Here is a 10,464-nt window from a genome sequence, read left to right on the forward strand (position 1 = left end):
GGGGAGTGCCCAGGCTCTCAGACCTCCGGGTGGCCCAAAGGCTCACGGTCCGTCCGGGGAGTTCCTTAAAAAGTTGGAGATGGAGCCTCTCAGCAGTCACAGTTCTCTGAGTGAGGCGGTATGTGCTGTACTTAAACGCAACTCTAGGAACGGGAGCCTACACTTGGAAGGCACTGTGAGTTTTGCTTTGCTTAGTTTTAGGGAAGTGTCTGCTAATCAACTGTCCCCTACTTCTGAAATCATTCCAGCCTCAGGTCTAGCCCATCGCGCCCCTCGGGGAGGCTGCTAGGTTGACACAGCCTTGGCAGCAGACATTTTGTTTTATTCCATTTCTAAAACGTTTCAGGCTTTCTCTTCCACTCAGGAACCTCACCTCCTTTTCCTCTGAGAATGCAGCTGGTCTAAATTTTAAAGTCAGCATGGTAAGCACAGACTCCAAGGAAGAAAACATGCAGGTACCCCAGCAACCGCCTGTTGCCCATAGAAGGTCTGTTCACACAGCTATTAAAGGCAGTGCAGCATTCCTGGGCTCAGGAGCCTGGCCAATAGCTTACACACTCACGCGGGTCTTCTGAGTCTGAGCAACCAGGAAGTGGCTGCTTGTAGAGGAAAGTACAATAAGCGCTTGGAGTCAGCCGGCTCCTCTCAGCGTGAAGCCTGAGGATTAAATGCTGTAGCTGAGAACTGAGTATGGATTTTGTTTTTGTTGGAGATGGAACCCAGGGCCTCAGACATTCAAGGCACGCACTTTCTATCATCTGAGGTCTCTGCCCCTCTGCTCCCCACTCTCCTAACATCGAAAGGGTAGGTCATTATGGAAGAATGACTCTGCAGATATTGAGATGGGAAGATGTGCATGTGTGCATGCTAGCTCCGTCAAGTCAGATCATACACAGTGGGATCCAATTATACAAACTGTCCTCTTTCTTCAAGGGTCTCCGGCTTGAGCCCAGGGTCTGGCTTGTGCTTCGCTTACTCTGTAGTCCATCAGCAGCTCTAGATTTCCCTTTCACTCCGAACGTTTTTGTGTGTTGTGTGTGTGCTCATTCATGTGCCACAGGGTAGTGTAGGTCGGAGAACAGGAGCTTCGGGTGCCGACCACGGGGTCTCATGATGAAAGCCTGGCTTGCCTGAAACTCAGAGACCCACCTGTCTCTGCCTCCCAAGTGCTGGGATTAATGGCCTGTGATAGCAATGCAGGGCAAAATGAACCCAGTCCTGATACTCTCCATGCTGCCCCAGGCTCATTCTCCTATTTACAAACTGTCAATCCTGCTTTCCTGCTTCCTCCCAGTCTGTCTGTCCCCTGGCTGGCTCCCCTTTTCTCTCTGCCCTCCAGCCCTGCCTATCCTTCCTGTGCCTAGTTATTGGCCATTCAGCTTTTTAATAGACCAATCAGGTGCCTTACTCAGGTAAGATGAAATAGCAACACATCTTTACATAATTAAACAATTATTCTGCAACAAACAAATGTAATACATCTTTATTTAGTTAAATGAATGTTCTATTTCACAACAGTCTACATAGCTAATTCCAGGACAGGTAAGGTTACAGTGAGACCCTGGCTCAAAAAAAGTAATTACAGCTGACCACTAATCCCTTTGTCCACGGATCCCTCCTGGTTTCTTGAGCTGCTGTCAGTTTTGGGTAAGTGCAGCAGCACCCCCATCAAAGACGTTTCCCTTTACAGAAAACCACAACTGGACACAACCCAGAGATCAGCAGATCGTGGGGAGCACAGCCCAATGGGTACATACATCTACATCACAGCTCCTACACCTATGGCTTAGGAGCATCCTAGAAAAATGGCAGAAAGATCCCAAGAGCCAGCACACCAAAAAGTCAAACAGTGTCTCCTAGGAATGGCTGCATGAACAGAACTGGAACAATGGTAACATCAACAGGAATGCTAATATGGAAAGGGGAACATCACATGGGGTCCTACTCCTAGACAATAAAAGACAGGGACTGATGATAGTTTGGAATTAGTCTTTTGACTGGGTAGTGGTGGTGGCACACACCTTTAATCCCAGCACTTCACTTGGGAGGCAGGCAGGCAGATCTCTGTGAGCTTGAGGCTAGTCTGGTCCACAGAGTGAGTTCTAGGATGGTCAAGGCTACACAGAAAATCTCTTGTCTTGGAAAAAAAAATTAGTCCTCCCTAGGGATGGGCCCCATAACTGGTTGTCCAATACAGAGTGGTCAGCCCTGAAACCATATACACACATCAACCAAAATACACTCAGCAGGTTATAGTCATACATTTTTGCACACAAACAAACACACAATAATTGCAATCAAGGAAGAAGAGGCTATCAATTTGAGAGTAAGGGGGAAAACCCAGGAGTTGGGAAGGGGGAACATGGGAGGAGCCAGAGGGAGGAAAGGGAAAAGTAATACAATTATACTTTCTTTTTTTTAAAAAAAAATATTTATTTATTTATTATGTATACAATATTCTTTCTGCGTTATGCCTGCAGGCCAGAAGAGGGCACCAGACCTCATTACAGATGGTTGTGAACCACCATGTGATTGCTGGGAATTGAACTCAGGACCTTTGGAAGAGCAGGCAATGCTCTTAACCTCTGAGCCATCTCTCCAGCCCCCCACAATTATACTTTCATTAGCAATGTATAAAAATTAAAATAGTAATTTCTTAAAGTTTTGTTATTAAATATGTACAGTTATGTTAACTATATAGGACTATTTTTGTTTAATATTTTAATATTATTTTTGTTTAATATTTTATCAGATTTATTCATCTTACACCTTTTGCCTTCATGTCTGTCTGTGCACTCCATGCTTGCTTGGTGCCTGAGGAGCTCAGAAGAGACCATTGGAAGCCCTGGATCTGTAGTTAGGGATAGCTGTGAGCGACCATGTGGGTGGGGCTTAGAGAAGGCACAGGTGTGCTCCTAACTGCTTAGCCAACTCTCCAGTTCCACACCCTAAGTTCTGAGGCCAGCCTGGGCTACACAGTGATACCTTGTGACTTTTCTTTCTTGAGCAGCAGTGCTAGGCGCTAATCTCCAGGCTTACATTTAGCTGGACAGCAGCCTAACTGAGCTCCACCCAGGAAGGAAAGTCACTAAGTTGCTCAGGCTGGCCTAGAACATGTATACTTCCTGCCTAGGACTGCCAAGTAGTTGGTATTGTAGGCATCAGCCATCACTACTGGCTGAGGTTAACATTTTTCTCAAGATCTCTAGGTCTATTTTTTTAAGATTTATCTACTATGTATACAATGTTCTGTTGGCATGTATAGGCCAGAAGATGGTACTAGATCTCACTATAGATGGTTTGTGAGCCCATGTGGGTGCTGGGAATTGAACTCAGGACCTCTGGAAGAGCAGCCAGTGCTCTTAACCTCTGAGCCATCTCTCTAGTTGTTGTTTTGTTTTTTTGTTTGCTTTTTGAGATGTGATTTCTCTGAGTAAAAACTCTGGTTGTTCTGGAACTCAATTTGTAGACCAAGTTGGCCTTGAACTCAGAGATCCACCTGTCTCTGCTTCCTGAGTGCTGGGATTAAAGGTGTGCACCACCACATTGCCTGGTTTAGGTCGGTTTTTAAAATGATTAACATTTTAGGGGCTGGAGAGATGGCTCCTACATAAGAGCACTTGTTCTTCCCACATGAGGGTTCACAACTCTCTGTAACTCCAATCCTAGGGGATCTAATGATCTTTTCAACCTCTGAGGCTACCAGGCAAACACATGGTACATATATACATGCACACATGCAAGCAAAACAGTCATACAAAAAAATAATAAATCTAAATACTTTAAAATAAAAAAAATTGAGCTTATTATGACACCCTCAACCGAACAGGCAAGCACCCAGGACCATCCAAAATCTGGGTGGGAATGTGGTGAGAACAGACAGGCCCAGATTCAGCCCTATCAGCTGTGTGTGGGATTCTGAATGGCCTACCAACCCAGGCCTGCTAGCTAGTTCCTCCTTCTCCCTGGGGGTGAGACATTTACTCCCTGCAGGGTAGCAATGACTTACACTGTGAGACTGAGTCTGAGGAAATGCTGGGCTATGCTAAGGGGCCTTAGAGCCCTTAAGTGGTGCAGCTCCTGTCTGGAGAGGAAGATGGTGGGTAAGCTGTCAGATAAGCAGGAGTTTAGACATTTAAAAAATCATGAAAATTCTAATTTACCTATAATAAAATAAAATACAAAATAATAAAATAAAAAATGTGGGCTGAAAATATACAGTTCAGTGGGCAGAATGTTTAGTATGCATGGACCCTGGGTTTAAACCTTAGTACTGGGGGAACTATAAAAGCAGTCTGTCCAGGCTGCTGCTTTTTTTTTTTTTTTTTTTTGAGACTAGGTTTATGTAGCCCTGGCTGCCTGGAACTTGCTTTGTAGACCATGCTGGTTTTGAATTCACAGAGCTCTTGCTTGCCTCTGCCTCTCAAACGCTGAAACTGAAGAAGACATGTGCCACTATGACTGGCCCAAGTAGCTTGGTTATGATAATGTAAAGTATAATACATGATTTAATCAGTGGTACTATTTAAGTAAAAACAAAACAAAACAAAACCAAGTCAAACAAACAAACAAAACTGGGCATGTGAGGTAGCTTGGTGCAGGTATTTGTTCCCAAGCCTGGTGACCTACCTAGTGACCCTTGGAACACACACTGTGGAAGGAGAGAACCAACTCCCACAAGTTCTGTCCCACTCACACAAATAAGTACAAAGAGGGACTGGAGAGAGCCTCACAGGTTAAGAGCACTGGCTGTTTTTCCAGAGGTCCTGAGTTCAATTCCCAGCAACCACACAGTGGCTCACAACCATCTGTAATGAGATTTGGCGCCCTCCTCTGGTCTGCAATGCAGGCGTACATGCAAGCAGAACACTGTATATATGTAAGGAATTTTTTTTTTTTTACAAAGAATTAAATTTAAAAACTATTTGTTCAGGCTGTAGTGACACAGGCCTGTAATTCTGGCATTCAGGAGTCTAAATCAAGAGACTCTGAGTTTGAAGCAAGGTTGGGCTACAAAGCCCCCACCCACTCACACCCTTCTCTACAGCCACGTACTCCAAACCCTCAACTCAACACAGCCTGTTTGCCTGGTGATCCTCGGATAAAAGAAATACAAACCACTCCATTCTGGTGTCTGGATTCTAATTTTAGATAGTCAAGAAGTAACCTGCATCATGGTGAAAACTGCTTGCTATCTTTGGTTTTTGTCTAAGTTTTTGTTTTTGAAAGAGGGTCTCAGTCAGGTGGTGGCAGCATACACATTTAATCCCAGCATTCAGGAGGCAGAGGCAGTTCCAGGATAGCTAGGATTACACAGAGAAACTGTCTCAAAAAACAAAACAAAGCAAACAAAAAGAAGAAAAAGAAAAAGGGTTTTACTATTCAGTCCTGCTTAGCCTGGAGGTCACTATGTAGTCAAGACTGGCCCCAAACTCTGGGTGTCACCACCAGCTGTTTTTTTTTTTTTTTTTTTTTTTTTTTTTTTTTAATGACTGGAGAGATTGCTCAGTGGTCAGGAGCACTGGCTCCTCTTTCAGAACCCAGGTTTGGGCCGGGCGGTGGTGGCGCACGCCTTTAATCCCAGCACTTGGGAGGCAGAGGCAGGTGGATCTCTGTGAGTTCGAGACCAGCCTGGTCTACAAGAGCTAGTTCCAGGACAGGCTCCAAAACCACAGAGAAACCCTGTCTTGAAAAAGCAAAAAAAAAAAAAACAAAAAAAAAACAAAAACAGAACCCAGGTTTGATTACCGACAGCCACACAGCAGTTTAGGACTTTTAGTTACTCCAGTTTCAGGGGATCTGATGCCCTCTCCTGGCCTCCAGGAGCTCCAGACACACATGTGGGTCCCCAGACAAACAGAAGCACCATACCTGTAAATACACGTACAATTAAAAACATGAATTTTGTGTTTGTGCGTGTGCATACTGGTGTGGCTTCGAGGAGGCCAGAAGAGAATGGTACAGGCACTGGGGCTGGAATCACAGGTGTTGGGAGTTACCTGATGTGGGTGCTGGAAACCCAGCTGGGGCCTCTGTAAGCGCAGCAGCTGCTGACTCAGCTCTCCAGCTCTGCCGTGCCTTTGCGGTCTACAAATAGCACACAAGAAACTGACTTGATTTCCCTGCCTGCGCACCAGCTGATGACGCAGTCAGCAAGTATGGACTTTAAATCTTCACAGACATTCTCGCCCTATAGCCCGGTACTATGAGTAGAGAACAGCATGATTTTGAGGAACATACACCTACACTCTCTCTCTCTTCTGAGCAAGGCAGAGTAAGATGTGGGCAAGACAGGCAGGAGGAGTCCAAAAATACACTCTAGCTGGAACAAGTGCGGAGCAACCAGAGAACTTCTCCGGGCAGAACAAGCCTCTGGGGAAATTCACACCACACTCCAATCGCACAGTGAGAACAGGAAGCGGAGAGTGTTCCCCAAAGTTCCCCAAGTGAAGGTATGGAGCATGAGACTCAGGTAGGTGAGGCTATATTTGGAATACAATTAAAATAACCACATCCTCATATGACTGGGAAACCCTGGTATTCCTAGTATGTGACCTTGCCACAGCCTGGGCTAGTGCTATGTCCCCCCCCCCCCCATGAGCAAGTACAGTTGTCTAGAATAGTTGTCTAGAATTAGCACTCAGCAAGCAGACACACCACACACACACACACACACACACCCCGCACGTAGGTAGAAATCAAAGACTGGTAACTCTGGGATCAGGATACCATGACTAACATTGCTACTTAAGATGCTCTAGGTCTTTGGGCCCATGGAGCCAAGAGTTAGTATACCTGCAAACAAGCAGGCATGGAAAACAGAGACTTTCCAGAGAGAAGAGCCTTTACCACAGCTGGGCAGTTTGGGTCAAAACACTTAAATTTAGGGAACTGAGACACAGCTCAGTAGGTCAGAGTCCTTGCTGGCAGAGGACCAGGGTGAGGTTCCCAGCAACCACACTATCTCCTGACCTCCAAAGACATCGCACACAAACGTACTGTGCAGTATCCAAGCAGGCAAAAAACACCTACAGAAGTAAATTTTAAAAGATTTGTTTCCAATTACATGTATGTACCTGTCTGTGGGTAAATACATTTGAATGCAAATTCCACAGAAGGCTAGGGGCACTGGACTTCTCCAGAGGTGGAGGGGTATAGTGCTTGTCAGCCACTCCATGGGGGTGCTGGAAACAGAATGGAGCCACACTAAACCACACAGCTACTAACCACTAAACCACACTAAACCACACTTCAGCCTCCTCCTTTTTAAAGATTTTAGTCCTGTGTGTGTATGCCCATATACACGCAGATGTCAGACCAACTGGAATATGAGTTGTGAGCCTCCTGACTCGGGTCTTTGGAACAGAACTTGAGCCCTTTGTAACAGTAGTCCTTACCCTTGACCACTGAGCCATTCTTCCAACCCCAAGAATATGCGGCTTTTGCCAGGTGGTGGTGGTGCACATCTTTAATCCCAGCACTTAAGAGAAAGAGGCAGGTGGATCTCTGTGAGTTCGAGGCCAGCCTGGTCTCCAGAGCAAGCTCCAGGATAGGCTCCAAAGCTACAGAGAAACCCTGTTTTGAAAAAACAAAACAAAACAAAAAAAAAGGAATGTGTGGCTTTGGAAGAGTTTAAGCAATTTTTTGGCACAAACATTAGACTTTATCTCACACATACTGGGCAAGTACCCTGCTATGAACCTGTATCCAACTAGGGAGGCCAGTATTTGAGACAGCATTTTGATTTGTAATTCAGGCTGGCCTGGAACCATGGAAATTCTCCTGCCTCAGACTTCTGAGTGCTAGTACTTGGGTGAGCCACCATGACTAGCTGAGAATCATTTCTCTACTTATTTTTAAGCAGTGCTGCGGACAAATCCAAGGGCTTTCTGCATGATGGACTGCCACTGCATAGAAAACTTCCTGTTTTGTTTTCCTGTTGGGGAAGGGGCTCAAGACAGCCTCAGCACATGTAGTCTAGGCTGTCTCAGAACTGCTGACACATCTCAGCTTCCCAAATGCTGGGATTACAGACGTGAACAATTGTGTCTTGACTCAGGTTTTAACTTTTAGGTTTACTTATGTGGATGAGTATTTTGCTTGCATGTCTATTTGTGCATCATGTCTGGTGTCCAAGGAGGACAAAAGAGCACACAAGATCTACTGGAACTGGAGTTGCAGGTGGCTGTGCACAACCATGTGGGTGCCAAGAATTGAACCCAAGTTCTCTGTAAAAGCAACAAGTGCTCTTAACTACTAAGCCATCTCTCCAGCCGCAGGTTTCTATTTTTAAAAGATTTTATATTTTTTTTCTAGGATTTTGAGACATTGCATTTCTGTGTAGTCCTGGCTGTCCTGAATTTACTCTGTAGACCAGGCTGACCTTGAACTCAGAGATCCACCGGCCTCTGCCTCCCAAATGCTGGGACTAAAGGTGTGTGCATCCATTGCCCAGCTCAGATTTTTGTAAAAAATAGTTTATGTGCATTGTCTGTGCGACAGTGTTGGGTCCCCTGAAACTTGAGTTATAGACAGTTGGGAGCAGCCATGTGGGTGCTGGGAGTTGAACTTGGGACCCCTCAAAGAGCAGTTTGTGCTCTTAACCACTGAGCTATCTCCAGCTAACCCTCAGCTTAGATTTTATTACTATTAGAGACAATATAGTTCTAAGTTGGCCTCACATTCAGAGATCCACTTGTCTTTGCCCTAATGAGTGTAGAGGTTAAAGGTGTTTGCCATTTGGTTTTACTATGTTTTTTTCCGAGACAGTGCCTGCTTGGGAATACAGGCATGCAGCACTGACCCCGCTTCCTTGCGTGCGCGTTTTTCTGAGTGTGGCTTTGTACATAGTGAAATATTATCTGTGGAGGCCAGAGGAGGGTGTTGAATCTCCTACAGCTGTGGCTACCCTCGGTTGTGGGTTGTCTGATGTGGGTGCTGGGCACAGACCAAGTCCTCTGGAAACCCTGAGCCATCTCTGCCAGCTTCCTGATGTGACATGTTTACCACGGGCAACAAAGATCTGGTATAATAGTCATTTACTTTTTTTTTTTTTAAATATTTATTTATTTATTATGTATACAACATTCTGCCTCGATGTATGCCCGCACGCCAGAGCAGGGCGCCAGATCTCAGTACAGATGGTTGTGAACCACCATGTGTTTGCTGGGAATTGAACTCAGGACCTCTGGAAGAGCAGCCAGTACTCTTAACCTCTGAGCCATCTCTCCAGCCCCGTCATTTACTTTTTGATTTGTATCGGATAGTGTCTTGGGTCATCCAGGCTGGCCTCAGCTGACCTTGCTGTAGTCCTAGTTTTCTCTCCTCTATCTCCCAACCTCTGGGGTTACAGGCGTGCATTAGCACGCTAGTGTGTAGCGCTTTCATTTTTGTTGTTTTTTGAGACAGGGTTTCTCTGTGTAACAGTCCTGACTGTCCTGGAACTCTCTTTGTAAATCAGGCTGGCCTCGAACTCACTGAGATCCACCTGCCTCTGCCTCCCAAGTGCTGGGATTAAAGGCGTGTGCCACTACTGCCCAGCCCTCTTTTTTTAAGATTATGTAGGAGTGTTTTGCTAGCGTGTATATCTGCTGTGTGTGTGTGCTTGGTCACCTCTGGGGTCAGAAGGCGTTGTTAGGGTCTCAGGAACTGGAATTAGGGAGGGTTATGAGAACCCAGGTGCTGTAGGGAATGGAACCCCAGGGTTCTGTAAAAACAAGATATGCTCCTAACTGCTGCTGGTGTACCTCTGAACTACCAGATACCAGAGCCTAACTTAAGAGTCTTGCACGTTATAGCTAGGTGGCCCACCCCCAACCTTCATGGATAGGTTCCTGTCAACCTTAGATCTCTCTGAAACCTAGGAAGGGATTTTAACTTTCAGCAATCCTGCCTCAGTCTCCTGAGTGCTGGAATTAGACACCACACCTGACTCTTAGGTCTTTTTACTATACAAGAAAAATTAAGTTACTTCAGGTGAGTCTGACCATGGGCAAAACTAGTCAATCTCCAGACATTTGCTCTAGACACAAAAATCATGGAATATCCTAATTCTGCATTTGACCATATTGAAGGTCCTACAGGCTAAGCCCACAGTCCCTGTTTTCTTTGTAATAATTTCATCTGTGCACTACTTCAATGTATCACCTCTGGGGAGCCCTCAACAGGGCTTCATTATTGCAGAAATCATAACACAACAAAAACAACAACAGTAAACTACTTTTATTGAGTAAGTCACTGTGATAGAAATTTTATTTAGGCTTAAGGAACTGAGGCTGGTTTCTGAGATCAACACCGTTTCTGTTCTTTTGATAAGGTCTCACATTGCTCAGGCTAGCCTCCAATTATGTAGTATCCCTTTCTCGTTCCTTCTCTCTCCTTCCTCCTCCACCCTCCCATTCACAAAGTCTCATTATGCATGCAGCCCTAACTGGCCAGCAATTCGCCAGGTAGACCAAGCCGGCC

Source organism: Microtus oregoni, unplaced genomic scaffold (assembly GCF_018167655.1).
Source record: "Microtus oregoni isolate MIOR12 unplaced genomic scaffold, Mior012 000005F_ref0000423, whole genome shotgun sequence".
Taxonomy (NCBI): Eukaryota; Metazoa; Chordata; class Mammalia; order Rodentia; family Cricetidae; genus Microtus; species Microtus oregoni.